At 40.0% G+C, this 25,776-nt stretch overlaps 2 protein-coding genes across 3 annotated transcripts in view; one reads left to right on the forward strand and one right to left on the reverse strand.

The window, feature by feature from the left end:
* LOC134528283 (uncharacterized) overlaps positions 1–25,776 on the reverse strand; it is a 316,931-nt gene that overhangs the window by 278,541 nt on the left and 12,614 nt on the right. The gene's annotated exons all lie outside the window — the stretch shown is intronic.
* LOC134528281 (nucleolar protein dao-5) overlaps positions 21,620–25,776 on the forward strand; it is a 164,650-nt gene continuing 160,493 nt past the window's right edge. For both annotated transcript variants that reach the window (XM_063361771.1, XM_063361772.1), the window contains exon 1: positions 21,620–21,888. The gene's annotated coding sequence lies outside the window, so the exon portion shown is untranslated. The remainder of the gene's footprint in view (positions 21,889–25,776) is intronic.

Consider the following 25,776-nt stretch of genomic DNA (forward strand, 5'->3'; position numbering starts at 1 on the left):
ATTTCTTCTTTTTTTCCTTCTCTCTTGAATACTAATCCAAAGTTATTTTATACCATTTAATCTCGTGATCACTTTAGCATTCAAGTTACCAAAGAAAATTTTAAATTTTCTATGCATCTAGACTTCGCTTCTACTATCTGGTACAAACCGAGAGGTTGCAAAAATGTACTATACAGATGGATTCTGGATTCTACCGCAAAACTTAGGCTGCAGTCTCGTAAAGAACGAACAAGTAGTTCAAAACATGTACGACGTATGGTCGTAAGTTCCTACCAAAGCTGGATTGGTTATTGTTTTGGTTTTAAATATAGTTTTATTGACTGAATTTGTTTACATGATTGCAATATAATACACAATTGTACATTGATTACTGTATATGTGTGTGTGTGTGTACAAGGGCGTCGCCAGCCGATGGCCTAGGGGGGGGGGGGGGGGCAAGTTGTGGGAAAAGTGTGTATTTTTTTGCATTTGGCTATATTTTTTTGAATCTCCAGGGCTCTAGCGGGGGGAAGCTGCCCCCCCCCCCCCACCACCCCTTGGCGACGCCCTTGTGTGTGTACAGAATGCGTCTGAATTCAACCAAAAACTTTGACTGCGGGTTCAACACGACAAAATACGTCGAAAACGTCCATACGATTTATGGTCTAAAAGGCTTTCCAAGGCTGATCCGTTTTTGAATTCGGAGCTGAACAAAACATTATTTTAGTAAATAATATAGAAAATATTTAAGACGAAACACTTCTTCCCCCCCCCCTCCCTTTTCCACACGTAAATTCTTTCGCTATCGCAAAATTATTTCATTAAAATAAAGTATGTGGGGAAATAAATGATTTACCTAAAATTGTTTCAAATAAATGTTTTGCAACAGTGACACATTTCACGGTGGTTGTAGAACTTCATTGAATTAAACATAATCCAGATGCTCAATGTTCCATCTTAAATAATTTATCTATTATTTTACAATAAAAAATGTTGTTAAGTTTCTCCTTCAAAGACATATACCTACCAGCCTTGGGAAGCACGCAAGACCATAAGTCAAATTATATGATTTGAATTTATTTTGTAGTGATGGACCCGCAGCCGACGTCTGTTCATCTAATTCAGACTCACCGTGTGTGATTATTAGAGACCTGCGAAATTTCGCGGATTCATTCGGTGATAGGCTAGAATTCAAACACATGTAATTACCTCTTAGATAATTTTGCTATTGGCTAACTGTTCATCTGGACGAATCTCACCCGTGTTATAAACCCTTAACCAAAGAAGCATAGAATCACAGACAAACCAGCTGAGACGACTTACAAGTCGGCAGCCAATGAACTTGCGTTATTTACCCGAGTGTACAGGGGTATGTGCAGTCTATCCCGAAGGCCATCTAAACCGCGAATTTTGCAGGTCTCTAGTTATTATATATATATATAATTTTATACACTCACACATATATGTATATTGGCATAGATCCTGGGAGGAGGGGGAACGAGCCCCATTTGCAATCAAGACGCCCAATCACTGAGGGTGCCCGCCTGCGCTTGCATAAATATGTCTGTGAAACGGAGCTGATAAACGTAAACGTCAACACTATGTTTTTATGGAAAACTTTCTGTTTTATTATGAAGTTGTCTGCTTTTGCATGCACATAGGCCTACGTAGGTATGGGCAGTGTACAACAAAAATTCATCCTTTCCAGAGGTGAACTTGAGTCGATTATAAAACCCACGCGTAAACTCTCGGCTACGCCCTCCCACCCCCCTTACCAGGGAAAATTCCCCGGGCCAACTGGCAAATCCTATATATTTGCGCTACTGTATTAATATATATATATACATATATATACATAGTTCAAGATTTTTATTCGGTATATTCCAATGTGAATAAAGTTTTGATATGTTAGTACCGATTCCATTACCTTATTAAATTAAAAATAATAATACATAAAAGTGAAATAAGAGACTAAAGAACGCCCTTATAAAGTAAGTGTAATTATTTATAAATTGAATGAGTTTTAAGTTGATGTTAGTACGTATCCCTAGGCTGGTATACTCATTTGAGGTTTTGGTAATAGGCTAATGGAGAACGTATTTAAAATGGAACGCCTAGCTCCTGGATAATGTTTATCTAAACAAAGTTCTACAACCACCTCAGTGCTTGTCACTGTTTTTAAAATTATTTCATTGAAATGCAGGGAAATTAAAAGTGTTACCTACAAATTATTTCGATGAAATAATTTGATGACAGCGACAAGTATTGCTGTGGTTGTAGAAAAGGTATTTAGTTGAAAATTACACAGATGATTAGTGTTCCATATGAACTTCTTTCTCTGTTATCTACAAAAAAATTCAGCCCAACTTCAAAGGTGTATGCCAACCTTCGGGTAGTACATCAGACCGTAAGTAGGTTTCTCGCGAAAATCTTCCGATACTAGCTGAGAGTTACAAAACTGTATCATCGCCTGTGTTTCGTAATTGGGCTGACTTTCTCTGAGGCACATGTTTTTTTGTTAGGACATCAATCGCAGAAATCAGTGCGGATGCAAACGAGTCCTGAGTGACTCTTTCAAATAAGGCAATGGTTTCTCTCACAGAAGTCCACTGATTGCAAGAAAGAAACCGCTGGCGCCGGCAGCCTTATAGGGTTCAGATTTTTGTTCTCGCGAAAATGCCTGCCTCTTACCATAAGAATAATTATTATTTAATTAATTTACAATTGTGACATGCACACCAGTACCCTTAAAGAGGTTTCTAGGGTGTGCAAAAAGGATACAAAGAATTATAACAACACTGAAAAACAGTAGCAACACCAAATTAGAATCAATCAAAGACACAAAGGACAAAAACAAACAATAGACACGGACACAAACAAACAACCTAGCAATTATACTCTACAGGAAAAGTTGATTTATGAAAGACATACTTTTATACATTTCATAGTATATAAGTGGGTTCATTATATCTGTAAAATATATACTAAGATAGTAAAATATGGTTATTTTGGTATTTCTAAATGTAATATTTGAAACGGTGATAAAACTTCCTAGGTTATTGAAATCCACAGGAGAGGAGAAAAAAATCTGTGCAAATGGATATGTGTAGAGACCTGCTAAATTCGCGGATTCATTCGGTGATAGGCTAGAATTAAAACACATATACCTCTTAGATTATTTTGCTATTGGCTAACTGTTCATCTGGACGAATCTCAACCAGTTATAAATAGCGACTGGAAAAATTCGCGAATTCATTTAGAGATAGGCTAAAATACAAATAGTTATACCTCAGTGCTGCCTCTGCTATTGGCTCACAACTCACCTGGATGACTATGGGCCAATGATAAATACCCATACCAAAGCTTTATCGAATCACAGGCTGCTACGTTGAGACGTCTCACAAGACAGCAGCCAATGAGTGGATGACATTTGACCGAGTGTACGTAGAACTATGGAGATCATCCTACAGGTCATTGAACCCGTGAATTTTTCCGGTCCCTAGTTATAAACCCTCAACCAAAGAAGGATCGAATCACAGACAAACCAGCTGAGACGACTTACAAGTCGGCAATGTGTAAACAGCGAGGAATCTCTGCAAGATCTTTGCAGTTGAATCGGCCAGGTAATCAGTGTCTATTCTTACCACGGTGCCAAGACGGCGCATGTGGGTCAGATAAGGCGCCCGTCACTTTCCAAGCGCGCTGTGACGCAACAGCGGCGCCTAGTACGCCACAACCAACTCCCCGCCCCCTTACCCACCCAAACAGCAGGAAGTCTGCCATCCATGCACGCCAGGGATTCAGTTCCCGTCCGCGACAGCGCTCCAGTCGCGGACCCAAGTTGTCACCAAGCGCGGCTCCAGAAGGGGGGCGGTAGGGGCGACAGCCCCTCCCGAGACCAATATTATTGATCAGTGAATATTTATGTTTACTTAAATATTTAATTTCATATGTTAAACTTTTATCTCATCAAAAGTTGCATGGAGCTACTAAGATTCTGTATTTGAAACCTGTAATTTGTAAATAATATTCCAAGGCCAATATCTGACCACTTTCATTTTTTGCAACTACGACCTTTCTTTGTGCGATAGCCCGTCCCGAAAAGTCATCCTGAAGCCGCCATTGGTCGTCACGCGCGGGTCCAACACCACGGAGGCACGAAGTCCATGGAGCGTTGTAGAGTTGTGATTCAAGGTCACAATTAAAGAGTAACTCTAAACAGTTTTAGATAAGCGCATGCGCAAGTACTGCTTTGTTTTTTTTTTCTCTCGCTTGCAGCGTCACCTATACGCAAAATGGCGACTCCTGAGCGTAAAGCGTTTTGTGTTCTGCAATTTGCTAAGAGTGGATCTGTAATTTCAGCCCCTCAACATTGGAATCTTTTTGTGCGAGAGTGATTGAACGTCCAAGTCCCTGACCGTTAGATTGGTCGTAATGGTCGTTACGACAGAGCTCTTTTTCGTTGGCCTGACGTAAAGTCATGCAATTTTTTTTTCTTTGGGGCTTTATAAAAGATCGTGTCTACGTTCCACCGCTTCCTACTGATTTGCCAGAGTTGAGACACAGAACTGAAGAGGCTATTGATTCCTTTACTTTGGGCGTGTTACTCAAAAAGTGGGAAGAATTGGACTTCAGGTTGGATGTGTGCCGTATAACTAAACGTGCACATATTGGAAATTTTTGTTGGAAAAACTGGTTTTGTTTACCTTCAAGTTGATGTGTCATTATTTGTTAATAGTCTAAATTAAACTGTTAAAATATATCATTGAAACAGAGACATTCTTTTAGGGACATCCTGTCGATTTTTTTACAGTTTACAGGGATGAACGCCACACCTGAACAGTTCCGAAGTTCTCAGAAGGATGCCGATCTCTCGTGCAGACACACCATATTGTAATAATTTAACCCAATAGAGTATTTTAAAAAACGTTAACCTAACCAACCTTTTACTTTAGTAACGATAATCCAACATAACCTATCCTAACCTACCCTTCCAGAAAAAAAATACAAAGAAATTTAAAAAAATGCTTGTTGACTCTATGGGATAATGAAGTTTTTTTTAATTTGCCCCGGAGGATTCCAAAATCGATGCCATAGATAAGTTATTTTATTAAATTATTTTTTTTTTTTGTTACATTATTTATTATTTTTCATCCAATATGGTGGCCATAACTTTTACCTATACAATAATTAAAATGGCGGCATTTTTGAGAATAAAATATAGCGGCTAGGTCTAAGCTCAAAGTTATCTTATGGCAATATAAAAGGTAACTGTTATCCAATTGGTGATCATGATGTCACTGATAAAAAATGGTGGATGCCACTCGAAACCTAACCCAGATCCCATTTCCAGGACTGGTCAAAATATACTACTGTAGGCCTACCATTGGAGGCTAGCCTTGAATGAAAAGGAATAAGTTAAATAATGTTGACACTAGTAGTCATACCGATACCAGTGAGGAACATTTTGTAATAAGAATAAATCTATTGTGGCTTAAAGTGAAGAGATATGAACTGAAATATGCCACCATTGTGTCGACAGTTTTTATAACTTCTAATACTGAATTATTGCCTACGATAAAGTAACGATCAAACATTATGATATTTTCAAATACAATAACGTAGGTTCTATTGACAATATTATTTCAGCTATAGCCATTCTAAGTCACTATTAACTTCAGGCTTTCAGTTAAATTATAAACTATATTTTAAAGATGTAATATTTCGATAATTGAACGATTTGAAGATATTTTATGGCCTCAAAACTTCTGGCACCAAAGATGGAGTCATTCGTATATATCTCGTCCTTGACGTCTTACTGACATCAGAAACCGTGGAATAGTGACGAAAAAAATAATGGGAGGACAGGAGTACTCCGAGAAAACCCACCAGCTCAAGGAAACGTCCACCACGTTTACCAACTGTGAAAAAAAAAACAGAAATATGTAACATCTAACACCGGTAACGAGCAAATTCTTGCTTTCTCATGTTGCAAATACACATGAAACGAAACCTGGATACGATATTTAACGTAAATTTCTTTAAAAAATGCCGAGTGTGATAAATATACTAAACTTTTTTTTTTCTTCAAAACCATTTCTTGACGCGAATCACTCGTATTTTCCGCGCCCGCCGCTAGAATTCGCTGCCGGAGCAGCTACGTCGATCATCGAATCATTTGATTTGCAGAGCAAAATTTTAAACTGTATAATGAAACGGCTCCGATAAAAAAAAAAAAAACTTTAAAAAAATTCAAATCCCCGGATTGGACCTGATTTCCGAAAAATGAATTTTTATTAAAATACTGTCCCTCTTGTTAAAATTCATTAAAAAGTTAATTGTATAAATTTTCCCTTTGTCTCTAAGAACCTTGGTTCGCGCTATCCGCCACAGATGGCAGCACCGTGGTTACACGTTTCTTTTACACGCGACTTCCGTTTCATTCATGAAATTGCTCCTTGTACCGAGAGCTAATATGTTACACGTAAAAAATCCAGGTTCGATCCCCGTAGACAATCGAACCTTCATCGCCTCGGCGGGCGAGAGGATGGTTCGACCAGTCAGCCACAGGCCTACTTCCATCTCCGCTGCTCGCGACGGGGGACGCACCACAACGCCGAAATACCACAACGCCGAAATACCACAACGCCGAAACACCATAACGCCGAAATTCCAAATTGACCACAACGCCGACAGCTAGAAAACTGCTGTGTACCACGAAGCCGAATTACCACAACGCCGAAATACACTAACGCCGAAAAATGTCATTGTAGGACTGTCACAAAGGTTAGGTTAGGTTAGACTAGGTTAGGTTAGACTAGGTTAGGTTAGACAAGGTTAGGCTAGGCTAGGATAGGCTAGGTTAAGTTAGGTTAGATTATATTACGCTAGGTTAGGTTAGGTTAGGAAAGGTTAGGTTTGATTGTGGTATTTCGGCGTTAAGGTACATTTAAGAAACACACACAAATTTATTCAGTTGTTATTTCGGCGTTGTAGTACACAACAGTTTTCTAGCTGTCGGCGTTGTGGTCAATTTTGACATTCGGCGTTATGGTATTTCGGCGTTGTGGTAACGACCCCTCGTGACGGGACGGAAATGCAGCTCCCAGCTGTAGCGTGTGCCGTTACGCAAGAAGCCGTAAGCAGGTTAGGTCGCGTTGCATAAAAGCGCCTCCTCCGCGCGTCAACAGCGGGATGGGTTCGGTTGCGTTGGCGGACCGAGCATACGCTTGTTCCGGGGCCCAAAGAAGGGAATGGTCAAGGGGGGGGGGGGGGAGACCCAACTTCCTACACCTAGCGGGCCTGCGATAACTAAACGCGGCGCGGACCATACGCGCAAAAGATTCACCGAACCTCGAACACATGAGAAGTTCTCCGCTCGCTCGTGCTACTTCGCGGTCCGTCAGTTAAAGTTACTAATTAATAGTCTTAAAGGGAAAAAAATTTATACAAATTACAAAAAAAAAAAAAAAAGGTACATGTACTTACGTACGCGCGTTAGAAGTTATACTTACGTGGCGTGATAAAAAAAAGAATTTGCGAATAGGGAAAAAAAAATTTCTGGAGTGATATTTATAAATACGGTTGGTGAAGTACAAATTACATCAAATTAAAAAAATTAAATAAATACCCATTATTTGACATTAATTTGAACACATGGATAAAATTTATTATTTAATTTAGTAAAATAATCGGGATGATTTTTAATTAATAATTTAAATAAATAACTACGTTGAATGTTAATTATAATTTTTATAATTTATTTATAAAGTAATAATTTAGTTTATAATAGGGAATATAACTTATAATAGGGAACTTAACTTAAATCGAAAACACGCTTTAAAAAGTTTATAAACATAATTTATGTTACTAATTTTCACAATAAATAAATAATTTTAATTATATGGACCAGTATTTAATATAAATCACTAAAAGAGTGATTTTATAGCAAATAAATTTTATTTGTTTGTAGCTTATTTTGTCCTGTTGCGCCCTCGACGTAAAAAATTATTCTCATAATTTTTTTTAATGACGCGCCTAAAGAAGTAGGTATGACTTAAAAAATACAAAAACCAAATACAAAAATAAAAGGTTTTAGTACACTGTATTCAGCCTATTTTCAAGCAATATGCGCCTACGCCTCGGCTGTGAGCTGTGCACATCATAGAAACTATTTAATCAAGTGTATAGTAAGTTTGTCTACTTTCTTCTCTAGTTCTAGATGCTGATTGGCAGCGGAGTGAGTGGCCAGTGTAGCCACTCACCACCAGGGGTGCGAGCTCCCTTGGTCATGAATCCAGCGGACCACGCGTCCAAGTTCCCAACCCCCCGCATGGTAGAGACTCTTTTCTACTCTTCATCCACACCATCGCCTGTTTCCAGTATACGCTACTAATGCATGCCCCCTGGCATCCCGCACGCCTGTGCCCAGGGTTTTCCCTTTGCGAATGCAGGTTTTACCTGGGTTCAACTTAGCATAGTTTTAAGATAAGTTATTTAGTCATGGCTTCAATCGCTGCCATGGCTGGCCAATCCCCGAACAAGCACACGATGCATGCGTAGAGACAGGAAAAATTCGCGGATTCGTTTCCCGATATGATAGAATCCAAACAACTGTATCTTTATTTTGCTTTTCTGATTGGCTCACAGTTAATCTGAAGGACTTTGAGCCAATGGAAAACCTTCAACCAAAAAAGTATCGAATCGCAAGCATCCCAGTTGACAGGTGTCACGAGTCAGTAGACAATGAGCAGGTGGCATTTGCCTGAGTGTGTAGGGGATTGTGGAGTCCATCCTAGAGGTCATTCAAAGCGCGAATTTTTCTAGTCTCTATGCATGCGACACTTCCTTGCATGACTAATCCCAGCATGACTAGGATTATAGGCTTCGGCCAGAGACGCACCTAGGTCTCCCTTACACGGCTATCTCCCAAATACATTTCGTTATAGTTATTTTATGGGGGGGGGGGGGGGCAGACATGTTGTGCGAGAATTCATACATTTTCAAGATTTAGAAGTATTGAATGATCGCAAACCTAAAACAACAAACCTTTCATTTTAATTAAGTTACTATCAGTCAAACGTGAGAAAAACTTCCATTCCGTAAAACCAAATAAATAACCAAAATTTTGCAAGCATTTTATTAAAAATAATTCTTTGGACCTACACCATTGCTGTTTGTCATAGAAAAACCCTCCAAATTTGGGCAAAAAATTGAATACATAAAAACGCGAAGATCATGGCAAATTCAGCTGATATCAAATGTTAAACGCCTAGAAAACACAGAGGATTCCGTGGAAGTAATTCAGTCAGAAATATAACACCACAGACGAACACAGCGTGCAACAGTAAATACAGAAAAATCATCCATTTTAGATAACACAACTACGCACAGATGGATCAAACGATGAAAAGAAACAGATAAAGTTAACAGCACTGTCATCGTTGTGTTGTTTATTTACCTTATGATACGCATTCTTTAGGTATTTCTGAAACTAAACAACCAGTGTAAACCAGGAAATGATGATGAAATGTATGAAATCAATATTCCTCACTACAAGACTCCCTAAAAAAATAATTCCTTAATAAAACCTATACGTATTATTTATGAAATTTAATCAGAATAATAATACTTTTATTTAAGGCGGATTCTTACACGCTATGTTTTTATTTTATTTTTTCGTTACTTTTATTTAAGGGATATTGATAAATTTTAAGTATGTATCTTCCTTGCATTTGTTTTTCTGGCTCAAATATTTCACGTGTTAAAAAAGGGGCGCAAGTTTTTCGCAATTATCATCAATTGCGCGGCTTTCTACACTTTCGTGAATATCCGTTGGAAATATTCGTGGCAGAAAAAACAAATGCAAGGAAGGTATAGGGTTGCAATTTTAGAAATAGGTCTTTAAAAAAATTGAACGACAAGCCTTAAGTAACTATAAACTAGACGTGCAAAAACATATCTTCCCGGAAACAAATATTTTAATTTTTTATTTCATTTTTCGGAAATTATATTTATGTAACAGACCTAAACTAACATAATTTGACTTTTAAAACGGCAAATAAATGAATAAATCGGAAGATGCAGGATCGCGTTCTTGACTCGGGGTAAGTGACTCTCAAGGTGGGTCGCGCGCGCACCTACAGGAGCGGAACACGAGAGCGCGCGCGCCAGCCGAAGGCAAAAACTTTCTCCACGCGCACTGCGCGCGCTCACGTGGGCCATGTCACAACACCCGCCGGTGGCCATTCGGTCGGAGGGGGGGGGGGGAATCCCCTTCCCCCTCCCCCCCCTTTCCAACCACAGTGTTGCGCCAACAATGCAAACACGGCGCAGCTCCAGACGTTTCAAGATGAAGAAGGGAAGGAAGCGCGACAGAAGGGATAGCCGCAACCCAAGTCCAAATGTTACTAACGTGCAAAATCTCACCTCTCGGGACACGGCATTTGGTAGGAGTGACTTCGTGAACGGAACGGAAGTGGCAGGGAACGGAAATGTGTAACTCTGGTGCTGCCATCTGTGGCGAAAGGCGGGAGCGAACCAAAAGTTCTCAAAACCCAAAAAAGAGACTTTATAGCATTAAATGTTTATTGAATAATTTCAACAAGACGGGCGGTATTTCAATGAAATTCCCTGTCGAAAATCAGAGACCAAAGACGGGGTTTAGTATTTTCTTAAGTCGTTCTTTTTTTCGTGGTGAACTTTGGTTCGCGCCATTCGTCACAGATGGCACCACCGTTGTTTACACATTTCCGTTCATTGACTTCCGTGGAACTCACGAAATTACTCCCGCCAAATCCCGTGCACCAAGAGCAAATATGTTACAAATCAATTATAAGTCTTTGGTCGCTGTGATCGTCAAATGTATATAGCCCGGAAGGGCCATGGGTTCGAACCCAATACACCGACACGACTCAAATTCACGTATTTGGATCGATTGGGGCCGATGCAACCACACAGCGTGTCCAGAAAAGAATGTTCCAGTTATACAATTTTAATAGTAGTATCAACTAACTGTAAGCGCTGTAGTCTGTTGATTCAAGGTCTCAATTAAAGAGTAACTCAAGACAGTTTCAGATGAGACAATGCGCGAGTTCTCCTTTGTTGTTTTTTCGCTTGCAGCACGAAAGAATGTCTGTTTCCCCAATTAGAACAGGGTGAACCTGTAAACATTATTTAGAATCTCTATTCACAAGAGTGGTTGAAAGTCGAAGTCCCTGTCCGTTGGATTGGTCGTAATGGTCGAGACGACAGAGCTCTTTTTCGCTGGTATCCACGTTCTCCTGACGTAACACCATGCGATTTTGTTTTCCTTTGGAGCTTTATAAAAGATCGTGTCTACGTTCCGCCTCTTCCTAATGATTTTCTAGAGTTGAGACACAGAATTGAAAAGGCTTCCATTACTCTAGACGTGTTAATCAAAGTGGGAAGAATTGGACTGTAGGTTAGATGTGTGCCTAAAGGTGCAAATATTTTACATTTGTAAGAAAAAAATGTTTTTACTTTTTATTTGATGTTTGATTTGTTGTAAATAGTCTAAATTAAACTGTTATAATATACCATTTAAACTGAGATATTCTTGTACGGACAACATTTATAATCTTGGAGGTACATTGCATGATTCTTGAAATGGGTAAAAAAATTTCAAAACATTATTTTGGACCTACGCCATTGCTGTATTACACTTTGTCACAGAGAAACCTCAGGAATGGACATAAACTGTTTTTGCCTAATTATGGTAACAGATCTCAGTTCCCGAAATATCGCAACTGTTTTGTCCTAGAAGCTTCTACTGTGTTCGTATGTGCTGTCATCGTTTCTTGCCAATATATCTGTTTTTTTTGTGTTTTTTTTCTGGGTTCACCCATGAGTCGCTGTATTGTCATTGTGTTGTCCCAATTATCTGTTTAGTATCATCACTGGGTCCAAGTTTGTTGTTGGTCTGTATTTACTGTTCTTGTTGCAACTGTCCCGTCGGTTTGAGCGCATACTGTGTTCGTTTGTGCTGTGTTATTTTCCCGACTGATAACTTCTTAGGAAATCGCTGAGCTGTCTTTTCATTTAACATTTGAAATCGGCTGATTATGACTGCTTTTCTGTGTGCTTGTGTACTCGTGTTTCTTTTAACTTTCTTTAGGTTTTCTCTATGACATAAAGTGTGATCCAGCAACGGGATATTTCCAAAATAATGTATAAATTTTAATATTAAAAATCCCCCGCCCCTGATTTCTGCTACCGCTTTACGTAAAACAACTAAATATACTTCTACAGTTTGAAAACTAGCTGTAGCGCCATGGAAATAGTCTGTCTTTACTCTTATCTTTGAATATATATACTGTATAGAAGTCGCGAGTGGATAGGATTTACTCTACGTTTTTCAGAAACGTATGATGAGCAGCTTGGGAACTTCACCGCTGCAGTACGCTGCCGTAAAGCCCTGTATCGTCTTAGTTGTTATTTACACGTTAGAGCGCAGCTCTGTCGCCCGCTGTCATTCCCCGCTATCATTCACTGCAGCTCAAGTTCGTTCAACGGGAGGGGGAAGGGGTGTTTGAAGAGTTCGACACTTGTCCGCTAGGGACCACCACAAGTCGATGCCCTAGAGATGGTGGCGATTGCGGCGGTGAATTAACCAACTACCTCAAAACCGTATTAGAAATTTTAACCTGGGCTGGCGACTTCTATACAGTATATATATTCAAAGCTCTTATGTAACTTGTTTGAAATTGGACACTTCTCAAAAGTTGTGGCAATGGTCTACGTATCATTTTCACCATTTTTTTTTTTTTTTTGACAAATGTGTTCGTAAACAAAAACGATGTATTACTTTGCAAGCAATGTTTGGGAAACGAGTGTCCGTGGTCTTACGTTTCTAGATCCATCGAGTTTGCCACGCCACAAACTGCAGTTAAATGGGAAAAGCCTTGATTGTGAAATGTTAGCAACGGCGTTTGCACACGCTGTAAACGCCCGTCGGCGGAGCTTGGTAAAGGTCAGCGGGACCGGCAGTTCGGAGACTCGTCGTGTAACACGGGGCGCTGTGAAGATCACAGTCGTGACGATGTGTGCTCCCCCGGGAGTTGTTCGGGTTTCTGCGTATTCGCGGCTCGGAGTGCTCTGTGATCGCGCCGTGCGTTCGACACGCGCGAAATCTGCACGAGATGTTCTTGAGAGCGAGTGCTAGTTGGGCGCTCCCAAGCGATTTGAAGGGGTTGCGCGGATTCTCTTCAAGTAGTTCCACAAAATTCCCACAGCGCGCAGTGACGCTGCTGTCTATTTATGTCAGTGAGGCGGGATTATAAGTGCGACGCTCGCTGGTGCTTCTAGCGCGGTGTCTCCTCTGGACTGGCGCGCAGTCTTCTCGTCGTGCATAATGAAAACAATGAGATCTGAGCGGTTGGCATAATATCACATGTCAAATTAATGAAAAATAATGCGTAATGCAAGCCCCTTGAGTGTTTTCAAGAATCTGTTCCTTTATGCCTGTATTTTAAATTAAAAAGAAAAACCGCTGTTTACCCATTTTCATTATAAAAAAAATTGGTTGTCTGTAAAGTCGGTTTACGGACGATAGTTTAACGCGACAACGTCATAACAAAACATTGATGAAATGATTGCACACTTCATAAATAAAATTTAATAATTTTTATTTTAATAATAAAATAATAAATACTTGAAATTATACTAGTGATCAGATTTTTAAAATACAAGAATAATTAACTTTTATTGCCGAAAATGTTGTTGTAATAAGCAATGAAAACCACATTAACTTTTCACTTCACTTTATAAACAGTCAAGTGGAAGAGAGATGCGGCGCAAGCGTACAATGAGCGTAACGGGACAAAGCGTAACGGAACAATGTGCCTAACGGGACACAGCGTAATGGAACAATGTGCGTAACAGGACAGCCGGCGTTTATCGATTTTTTAGACGTCACGTCAATACAGTTTAAAAACGAAATCCGGAAACAGAAATACTCATCCCCCCTCAACGTATTCTTAAATGATCGTAAACAGATTCCTTTGAGCAGTTTTCAAACCGCCTGGTTTCTTCCGAAGCTCTGAATACCGTATGCGTGGCCTTGTCGGAGGATTCGGATGCTTCTCTCAAACGTATTTTGTTTTTACAGTAGGAAATAATACACAATAACGTTAAACGAGCTATATTTCATTACTTTAGATTCTATAAGAAATAATATGTCACCAGTTGGTGCAACTGGCCACAATTTTATTCTCGTTCTAAAGAAACAAACGAAAAATCATGTAAACGTCATTTACTGTACACTAATATAAACAAACTACTCGAGAATAAAATCTTTCTGGTGTATTAAATTTATTTGCATTTATTTACAGAGTCTACAAGCATTATTATCAGTACCCTAAAGTACCATTTTATTTAAGAATTTTTTTTCATACTAAAAGTATCTGTCGTAAAGAATAGCCCATCTAAAGGTCTACAAACAATTTGTCTTAATAAAGGAAGGCTTTATATACCAATGTCTAGAAACTGGAAAAATTCGCCATTTAGATGACCTCTAGGGTGCACTCCACAATCCCCTACACACTCAGGCATATACCATCTGCTCATTGGCTATTGACTCGTGACACCTGTCAACTGGGACGCTTGCGTTTCGATCCTTTTTTTTTTTTGTTAAAGGTTTTTCATTGGCTCAAAGTTCTTTAGATAAACTGTGAGCCAATCACATAATCAATGTGAAGGTGCATTAGTTTGGATTCTAGCATATCGTGAAATAAATCCACGATATTTACCGGTCTCTAGAAATTACTTCAAAAGGCCTCAAGTCACGTTCGTGCAAGCCTCTTCGAGTGTTCTAGTAGCAGATCTCAATCAGCTGACAAAAACACGGAACAAGAGATGAAAACCAGTCTACGTGATTTTTTTACCATTTTTAATATTAGGTAGGTACCTAACGGAAAAAAAGAGCTAGTATTTATCAATGATAACCTCGGTAACAAACAAATTCATGAGTTTTCATGTTGCAAATACACTTATAATACGAAAATAGGACACGAAATTTAATGTATATATACATATTTTAAACAATGCCGTGAGTGAAACATATGCGCAAATTGTGTTTTCAACTACATTTCTCGGCGCGAATCACACGTAGTTTCCGCACCGCCTCTAGATTTAGATGCCGGAGCAGCTACGTCGACTATCGAATAATTCCATTTGCAGACCGAAGTTTAAAAATGTATAATGAAACGGCTCCGATAAAAGATAAAAAGACTTGAAAACATATTAAAACCCGGCTTTGGACCTGATATTCGAGAAGTAACGTTACTAACATACTGCCCATAGTGTTAAAATTCACTAAACAATTAATACTACATAGTTTACCTTTAGGTTTATGAACACTGTTTCGCGCCATCCACCACAGATGGCAGCATAGCGGTTACACGTTTCCGTTCCGTGCAACTTCCTTTCCATTCACGAAATTACTCCTACCAAATGCCGTATACCGAGAGCAAGATAAAGTGACAAGAAATAAACCAGAGTATCCAATAGTGCTCCTTCAATGACGAAACAGCACTATAAAATTAAGTTTCACTAAATTAGGCAGTTATTCTCTTAAAATCTTTGACCATATGTGTGTGTCAGCAACACGATAGGAGATCTGTACGACTGCTTCGGTCGTTTCTTCAGGAACATTTCACACAATTTCTATGACGCATGAGAATCGCTCTGTTACAACACCTTTCTTCCCCTTCTAAGCTGGAAAGTTAATGGGGGATTAGGCCACTTGTCATCTTGCAATATTTCAAATATTTCGATACCGCTTGCAATAAAGCTTAGGTGCTACATTTTTGGCTGTGGCATGTCACAGGACTTAGCTCTGACAACTTGTTGAAGCCAACACTTGTGAACTTGTATTTTAATGCCCACGTCAAACGATAAGTAATTTTCTCGCAGCACTTACAGACTGGAGCCTGTTGGTAAATGTGTGGTTGCAACAAGGTGTGGAAGGTCTGGGAGATATGATGTTTTATGCCTTGAAATGCCTAAAATTGGGATAAATGGTTCAAAATTAGAATCATATCAAAAAAAATATGCAGTTAAGTATTTCCTTCAATGAATGAGCAACGGTTGTTCCAATGAAATCTATTTATTCAAGTGAAAACGTCTAATAAATCGATAAACGCCGGCTGCACGCACGAAAAATAGTCCCGTTATGCACATTGTCCCGTTACGCTGTGTCCCGTTACGCTCATTGTACGCTTGCGCTGCATCTATCTCTCTTCCACTCGATTGGAACAACCATCGATTTGACTTTTTCGAGGCACATTAAACTTGAAACACTCCCATTCGTTTCCTACTTTTCCTATCATCGTCCTATCCTTAACAGAATAACACAGATTGGAAGAAGTTAAATAGCAAACATGTATAAAAGTTATAGTTAAAATAATCTCTTCGTTAAAGTAATAAACATATTTGAATTAATGAGTACAAATAAAAGTAAATTCATGAATTAAATTGTATATTTCATTTCACTCCTCCTTTTTGTACATACAAAATAGTGATAATTCAATAAAAATGATTCAATTTTATTCATAAAAGTATGCAATCATTTCATCAATGTTTTGTTATGGTGTTGTCACGTTAAACTATCGTCCGTAAACCGACTTTACAGACAACCAATTTTTTTTTTAAGAGGAAAATGCGATACTGATCTTGAGAATAAAAAAATAAAACGCGCAAATGAAAATATGGAGGTGGGAGGAGTTTTACCGCCCCGCCGAGAAATAAACTGGAGCCAGCCTCCATACAGGGAAAGGTGGGCGGCGCTACAGGGTCAGTGACTGTTGTAACCCCTAGCAGCAAGGTCCGTTATGAGCCAGGCCTGTATTCGGTCTCCATTCCGTACAGAGATAACCCCCACCCACCCTACCCCTGCCCACGACACTTGGACTGTGCACGCTGCAAGGCTGCTGGATAATCTGAACACTCTTGAAATCATGATTTGAAAAATCCCCCCTTTTTTCTTTTAGTTACTAGTGATTTAACTTCAACATCATTTGGTGTACGCAAAAAAGATTCCTTGGAAACCATTTGCCAAGAAATAGTTTCCAACACAACAAGAAAGATATTGAATCTTTGTACAACACATGGCTACGGTTGTATTTGCTTTTATGAAATACATTTGTCGAAATAATACGAAGCATTTCTTACAAAAATTGGAAAAATGATGTTATATTTTAATCTATGTTTTTTTTCATGAAAAATATAATCAAATAATTACTAATATAGACTTTATTTTGTTCTATTATTTTTATTAATGTGCGCAGTTAAAACTGGAAAGCTATTCAGGGAACGGTTTACAAATCTTTAAGTTACTGGGACAACACAAAGCATAAATTCCCGGGTATGAACCCGAAGCCAGTGTTACTGCAAAAACTTTTTTGTACTGATTTAATTGTTATCGTGTAAATGTACAAATTCACAAATATCTGCACTTTTACGCAAAATATTTCCGTCCCATTTACAAAAATTAAAATTGCATTGTACTGCCATTCAGAATGGCAACAAGTGAGAAAACATAGTTGAATGTCGTGACGTTTGTTCTAAGAATTTAAAAAATGTTAATATTGAATGTAACCAACCATTCCACACAGCAGCTTGTTGTGCCTCCTGGCCTTCTCCTCCCCCTCCCCCTTAATTATTTAAGTGGTGGTCATGGACTAGAGCAGGGGTCGGCAGACTTCCGAGTGAGATGAGCCAAATATGAAGTGAACAGATTATACTATTTTTTTAAAGAGCCGCAAACGCGTATTTTCTCTGTATCTACACGGAATTTTAAGACAATAAAAATAGAGATGAAATCAAAATATTTTATTCACAAATTCATCATAAATTCTTAAAAATAAAGGCTACTTAGGAAAACCAACACGTAAATTTAAAAACAAATTGTAGTAAATAGTAGAGCTCTACTGATAAAACAAGTAACTCTAAATTATTTTAATTAATTAATTATAATATCTTATTAAAAAAAACACGTGGGTGAATGTGGTGGCGGATGATGCAATGCCTTGTGATCTTGTGATTGTGCCGCTTCATTTTGTTCGTCAGTTTTTTTTTTGGGTGCTGTGACAGCGTAGTGAGTAGAGCCGTAACATCCTAAGAGAAGAGCCGCACGCGGGTCGCAGGCCGCTGTTTGCTGACCCCTGGGCTAGAGTAAGTGAGTGGCGCTGCATCGCACGCTCAAAGCATTGTTGATAGGTAGGGGCAGGCATTTTTCGCGAAAAAATCTGAACGCCTATTAAACTGCAACAAGATATACCCGCACCAACAGTTTCTTCCTTGTGATTGGCGGCAGTCTGCGATAGGTCGATGCTTTTACTTTACCGACCCACCCAGGAGGCATTTGCTTCCGCACTGACCTATTGTGATTGGTGTTTTAACAGTGGACATATACTTGAAAGAAACTCACCCAATCACGGAATACAGACGATGCTACAGTGTTTTAACTTTCAGCTAGCCTTGGTTTCTTTTCGCGAAATATGCATGGCCCTATTGATAGGCCACCAGCTAGACAGGAAAAAAAAGCTTTTCTTTAGGGAGAGAAAAAAAATTCCTGGTGAAAACAAACAGCCATGTGATCGGAAGGGTGATCGGATATTTGAGACTCTATTCTCGAAGGTGAGAGAATGTTCTCTCTCGTGTCAATGTCGAGCAGAAGCAAGAGCAGCTCACCGACCAGAGAAGAAGGCCTCTTTCGCCCGGGGAGCCCTTCGGCCTAGGGTGCTAGCCACTGCGTAGTCGCAAAGTAAGCGTCACGGTGGATCGCACACGTGCTGTGTCCGTGTGTCTTCTTGACCGCCGACGCCGTCTTCGACAACAACAAAAAACGTACAATTTGTACAAACTCCCTGTTTGAGGTCTTCGGACACTATAAGCCACTTCGTTCCTTCCCTGTATGCCTCAGTACTTTACCCGCACGGGTCGGTTGCACATTGAATTAATTAACAACTCGGACATCAAAATTCATCTTGACTTAACGGTGGTAAGCGAGAGACTGTGTGGGATAACGACTATAATTGCAGAACTCCCTTTGAACTCCTTGAAACTGGGGGGAAAGTACCATGATGGAAAACTAGGTACCACAAGTTAAAAGGACGAGGGGGGAATTTGTTCATATTTTCTTACACACTCCATGGAGTGAGTACAACGACATCGTTCTCAGAGTATAGTATAGAATACATCGGTAGGTAGTGCTGTCAACAGCAGCAAATTATTTGGTTAACTTAAAAGACTAAAAAACAGCACTTCTGACGGCGACTTTCTGCAGTTTCAGTTGTATGTATACTAACTCAACAGATCGCTCACGAGAAGAAACAAATATTTCCATAAAAAAAATTTTAAGGGAGCAGCACTGTGTTCTTATAACCAAGATATGTAAAAAAACAAAAACTTGGGTAAACTTCACCATCGTCCTTTTAACATATGGTAGGTTTCCAGTATGGTAATTTTCCCTCTGTCTCGGGTAGGTCAGGTGAATTAGGAGAATTCTGTCATTATGGTAGTTTTCCAGTATGGAACTTTTTCCCCCGTCCCTAGGGAGGAGAGCTATTGTCTCCCTTCTCGTGCGAATGCCTCCCTTTGCATTTCAAGGAAGAGACGTGACTCCCTTCCGACTACGAGCCACACCGGTCTTCACTCGCACGCCCTAGACCCGTGCTCCCCGTGTGGGAGCTCCATTGTACTCTTTGCATTAGTCTGCCACACCTTCCTCCCTCTCGCGGAGACGAACCTTGCGGCTCTCCGCGTGGAAGAGACCAAAGACTACTCACTGCCTCCAAGAAGCACTACTTCGTTGCGTGCCCCACGTCGTTACTCTGCCCGGGACGCCACTTAACGAAGATTGGACGTGGCATGTCATCGTCACTAACTAATAGTTCGGAGATGGATTTAATTTCGTGAAACCCAGGAATATTTTTTCGGACGCTGGGTGATAGAAACATGTTTACAAAGTGCCTTTGATGTTATTTTCTTTGAAATATTTGTGCAATGGGAGTGCATGAATTGATGTAAGCTTTTGGACATACGCCATTGCTAAGTTGCATTGCTACTTAGCAATGGCGTGTGTCCAAAAGCTTGCATCAAGTCGTGTTTGATGTTGGACTGTGTTTCTTAAAGAGATCTCCGACGTGTGTGACACATGAGCATACCCAAGCAGCAGGGTCGGTGACGAGTATATGTTGAGCATAACCTGGAGAGTGCTTGATATCTGTTACTAGAGTCTGGTACTGCCTTGGTTTGGTTTTTGTGTGTATTGTATTTAGCGAGGATATGTAAGAGACGTAGGAGTGTTACTTATGGTTACGTAAGGAAAGCTACTATGCTTCTTTGAGTTCCTAAAGGTCAGAGGAATAACATTCTGAAATTTTGAGGACTTTTAGGTGAAGTTTACGTTAAAGGACTTAGTACAAATTGGCGTGGATACGAGTCATATTGAACAATGTCTTCTGCTTGTCGCTCCAACACTCCTTTTGAATCCGAGACTTTTTACATTATCATCGGATATCACATGTTAGCGAAGGTCCTTCGTTTACTATCCGTTACAAGTTGTCCCGGAGCTGAAGTGGTCGGTTACATCGAGCAGTTATACCAGAGGCCCTTGCAGTCGGGAAACCGACTACGACTTTTTCAGAAACTTGCAAGATCCCGCCATCAGTGAGATGCAGGCGACCTGGAGAGCGAGTGTAATGGACAGTCGGGTGCCAACATCGAGGGCAACGAGTTGGGCTCGTTGTCAGTTCTACTTTATTTATCAGAAGAGTTATTGTGTCGAAGGTCGGGTGCCTTTTTAGTATTTACATTAAATGTATAGCTACATCCAATGGGACTTACAAACACAAAAAAAAGTGGAACATGTATAAAACTAAGAGGTTTGAGTGAGGAATTTTAATTTGTTTTCTACAACACATAGCAATAAATGATTATTATTAAAAAAATATTAAATATATTCCATTTTTGTGTATATAATTATTTTGACACAACCATTTTAAAACTGAAATTTTTTCCTGGTTTTGAGAAGATACATTGCCAGGTTTTTTAATGTCACTCTACCATGGTTCAGTTTATATTTCACTCTTTTTTCCTTCAATTTTTTATGGAATCAATTTTTCTTGGACTTCTTGAGGCGTGGGAAAATGTTTCCCAAGTATGTTTAAATTCGATTCGAAAATTATTCGATTATCGCGAATGATCTGATGTTCGATTCGAAAAATATTCGATTTTCACTAACGAATTGATTTTCGATTCACAAAATCATTCGATTATCACGAATTATTTGATGTTCGATTCGAAAAAAATATTCGATTTTCACGAATGAATTGATTTTCGATTCACAAAATCGTTCGATTGTCACGAATGATTTGATATCCGATACGAATTTAAAAAAAAAAAGGGGGGGGGGGGAGGATTCGCGGAAGCCTACGTAGTTGCGGGAACCGAGACGTGGTCCCGCGACCCGCGAGGTGTCCCGGGAAGCGCGCGGCCGAGACGAACAGGCGGTCTGGAGGGGCGGCGGCAGGGAAGGTTGCCCCCGAGGAGCGGTGGTGGGGAGCGAGGACCTGGCGGCGCCGGACGGGAGAAACTCCCCGTCAAACACACGCGAGCGAGCGTGCGCGGTTGGTGTGGCCGAGCTCTTCAACGCCTGGTCCGACGGCCGAAGAGACTTGCCCAGCCGTGGTGTTCTGCCGCCGTGGTCGGTGGTTAGGTTCTCCGCTGCGCTCCAGACCTTACCTCCCCCCTTCCCGGGCATGAGGTGACCTTCCCTGGCGTCGCGAACACCTCTTTGACCTCTGCCTTCTCTGTCTTCGCCGTCGAGAGGAGCCCGCCTCCGAGGGAATCTTCCTCCGCCCGTCTTCGGCGCGTCGTTCCCGACAGGTGAGTTCAACGCACTCCGGCCAGTGAGAAAGGTCACATGGTCGTGCATGCTCGGAGCAGGTCTGAAACCCGCCGAGATCTGGGCGGGTCCTCGAAATACTAGAGTTCACGATCGTGGCGACCTAGTCGGTTCTTAACCTCAAGTGAACCTGGATGTGCAGTAATTACAATTTGGTCTTTATACACTGTACTTCAGTGGAACTTTTTTTTTCCCACTTCATAATTTTAAATACTAACAGAAATGTCAAAGAGCTCTACTAACAAGTTGAATTGTCATGGTGAGCAACCTGTCAACCACCTAATACCTACAAAAAGAATTCACGTGCTACATTTTATTGGTTTATTGTCTTAACCCAACAAAGTTTGAAAACCACGAAGTATTTAGCAAATGTACTAAAATATTGTTTCTAATTGTGTACACACGACCATCTCCTGATGATTTATTCATTTATTTCAGCTTGACTTCCTGCCTACGTAAAGGTACGGTTGCGTTACTTTCGTAAGAAAAAATACAGTATCTCAACAGCGAATTAAAAATACATGTAAAAATTTTCTGCTTTGTGAAAATCAATTTAATATTTCGTTAAGTTATTTTCTTGTTCGTTACAGAAATAGTTTTAATTTACGGTGGGCATACATTAAGTAAAGTTGTTAATGGGCCATTGCGTTCGTCAGAACTCTTGACTTGCATTACTTGATCAAAAGGAATCACCTCAATGCTGTATTCAAAATTTAATTCATAAACCGGGAAATTAGTAATGTTCTAACTGGAACATGTCTAAACTCCTCTTTTCACAACACTTAACAGATACAAACCATTTAGATTTTTTTCTTTTGATAACCACGATTTTTTTCCTCATTTATGCTGGTTGTTAAAATTCCAATCACATGTAAAAATTGCATTTTTAAGGGCTTGGATTGCATCACCACGACTAGCCGACAGTCAAGCTGATCTGCAGAATGGTTGGTAACATAAATATTAGTACTGTGGTAATTTCGACACTTTTCTCTTTGAGACGGGAAATAACGACTGCTGAAAAAGTACTGCGTACTTCCGTTGGATAATGAAGCATGATCATCTGTGTTTTATTATTGGGCCTTAATGGTCGAGTGGTTAATTACGTACCTGGCGTGCCGTGTTGGACCCGATTACTATTTTTTTTTGGAAGTGGTAAACGTGGAGGAAGTTGCACGAGTAGACAGGTGTACTCCGGATGCTTCCGTTTCCTCTCGCCAAACGCATTACGTCACTGATCCATCTCATTATTCCACCCGTCGTTCATCACTCATTTACATTATAGCTTTGTCAGTTTGGTTTGTCTGCTGTAGTCGGAGATACGGAAATGTCGCGCATTCATCAAGTCGCAAGATAGAATGCAAACCTTCACATACTCACACTGTGTTCGTGATTGGACCGCAGTTATTTGGACACGCCCCTCTACGACCGTGAGCCAACGATGCTCAGGTAGGAGAGAATTAAGAGAAATAAATAAAGTGGCGATTAACAAGGATAAAAATGTTCTCGCTAAGAAATCAACCAATGGGAAAGCAAACATGGGTTCAGCACACCTATGCCTTTGAATTCTACCCTGATGCTAGACGAATAAGCGAAATTTACGGGTCTCTGAGCCATAGCCATATGCTATGAAATTTCTCTCTTAGTTCTATTCAATCAGGGACAGAATGTAATCCTACTCGTAATGTTCGGATATTGCATATATTATGTCATCAATTTTGCTGCAGCTTTTTTCACTATCCATTTTGTTTTAATTTTGTTTTACGAATTATGTGTTGCATTCTACGCTAGGTATTTGTGCTATTTCAGGTGTAAGTTATGGACAATGAATTGAAGTGGATTTTCTCTGTTGCCACAACAGAGAAAATGAATTCGGTTCAATTAATTATCTCAGTTTATAATTGCCGTATAGTTGTAAAAAAAATAATTCTGGACTGGCCTTCACTCGAGGGACGGATTTCAAACACCCAATTTTAGCCGGCCCAATTCCTGTTTATTCCCGCCATGCATGCATTTCTACATGGAAACTGCGCTGCTATTTTTTTTCCAGCTGAAGGCCCGTCTACAATTACAATGTCCTAAACTGTGTCCGATGGATACTGATCGCCGATTGGTCCATGTGACTCTCTGACGTCATGCGTGGTGTGGGCCAATGGTCCGAATACATTGGTCAACATGAACCTTTTTGTCCCAAGATGTGTCCTTTGGTAGCTTAGAACAACAACAGAACTCTCGCACGTTATTTGTGTTTCCGGTTCGCGTTTGAAAAACATGCATTCAAACAATCGAAAAACACGTTTACTGCGCTCTAGTGACTACTTTAGAATTCAGGACATTTGGACATCGGACATCACAATTGTAGACTGGGCAGTTTCCCGTGCGACAATGTGACGTCCTTCAGATTAGGATAAGGACACGGACCGCCCACAAATATTGACTGTTGTGGACGGGCCGTAATTGTCTTGCGCCACGGTCGAGGGACACACACAATACATTGGGGTGAAGTGCGGCGTTCGCATCGTGGAAACAGTTTGAAACAATCGTGTTTTTTTTTATGGAAGTGACTGTTTTCAACGTCGGGAACTCTAATCCATACCTAGTTACCGTCAAGACGTGGTCAAGAACCATCCCTGTTTCGTTTCAAGGTGAAGTGATGGCCCCAGAATTTTTGGGGCCCTGGACCATTTAAGTTTGTGGGGATCTATCTGATATTTTGGAGAAAGAGATGCCCTAACTACCCCCCCCCCCCCCCTCATCACCAGAGAAAAGACGGAAAAATATTGAAAATAAACTCATTTTAGTAACGTTTTTAAGTCAACCAGGACCTCGAATTTCAATGATGGTTTTTGCTAAATGATTTGTAAGTTTTAAAAACATTTTTTTTCCTCTGGCCAGGTTTCAAACACATCAAAAATTATCCTTTGAGCTTATGAACCACGCGTTCAACCACTGCGTATATTCCAGGGTAGTTTCAATACCACAAAGTTTTAATGGGTACACCAATAAGTTTGGTGTGAACTCTAATGTTCACGGAAGTGACTATGTACCGGTTAATGTTGCTAAACGTGGGTCCGCCATCTCTGTGTCGTGTTTCCGTTCATCGACCACCGTTCTGTTTTCTCGAAAAAAAAAAAAAACCTCCCACCAAATTCAGTACACCGAGAGCTAAGGTGTTTAGTACATTAAAAAAAAAAAAAGTCAGTTTGGCGTTACAACATTATTAAGTTTACGTTGTATAGCGAATGGTATATACAGTTTTGAGGAAAGATATTTTGTGTTACTAGTGCGTTGGTAACATAAGGGCTGGCGTGGGGTCTACCTGTCGCGAGACCCTGGGAGGTTGCCCGTTTGCCCGGTTGCCCGGTTGCCCGGTCGAGGTGTCGCAACAAAGCGATAGTGGGGGGTAGAAAGTGACTCAAGTACGTCGCAGCATGACGTCTCCGGACAGTTCGCAACTCCGTGCCCCAAACATCCCCGCGTTGTGTTCATTTTTCGAACGTTTGTCTCTAAATCATTTAGATGATACGACAGCTTCTTGTAGGAGAAAGGCTGGGTTACCACTTAAAAAAACAAACAAAAAATTGGTTGTCTGTAAATTCGGTTTACGGACTATAGTTTAACTTGACAACGTCATAACAAGACATTGATGAAATGATTGCATTCTTTAATGCATAAAATTGATTCATTTTTATTGAATTGTCACTATTTTGTATGCATACAAAGAAGGAGTGAAATGAAATCTACAATTTAATTGATACATTTACTTTTAATTGCACTCATTAATTCAAATAAGTTTATTACTTTAACGAAGAGATTGTTTTAACTATAACTTTTATACATGTTTGCTATTTAACTTCTTCCAATCTGCGTTA

Source organism: Bacillus rossius, chromosome 1, assembly GCF_032445375.1.
Source record: "Bacillus rossius redtenbacheri isolate Brsri chromosome 1, Brsri_v3, whole genome shotgun sequence".
Lineage (NCBI taxonomy): Eukaryota > Metazoa > Arthropoda > Insecta > Phasmatodea > Bacillidae > Bacillus > Bacillus rossius.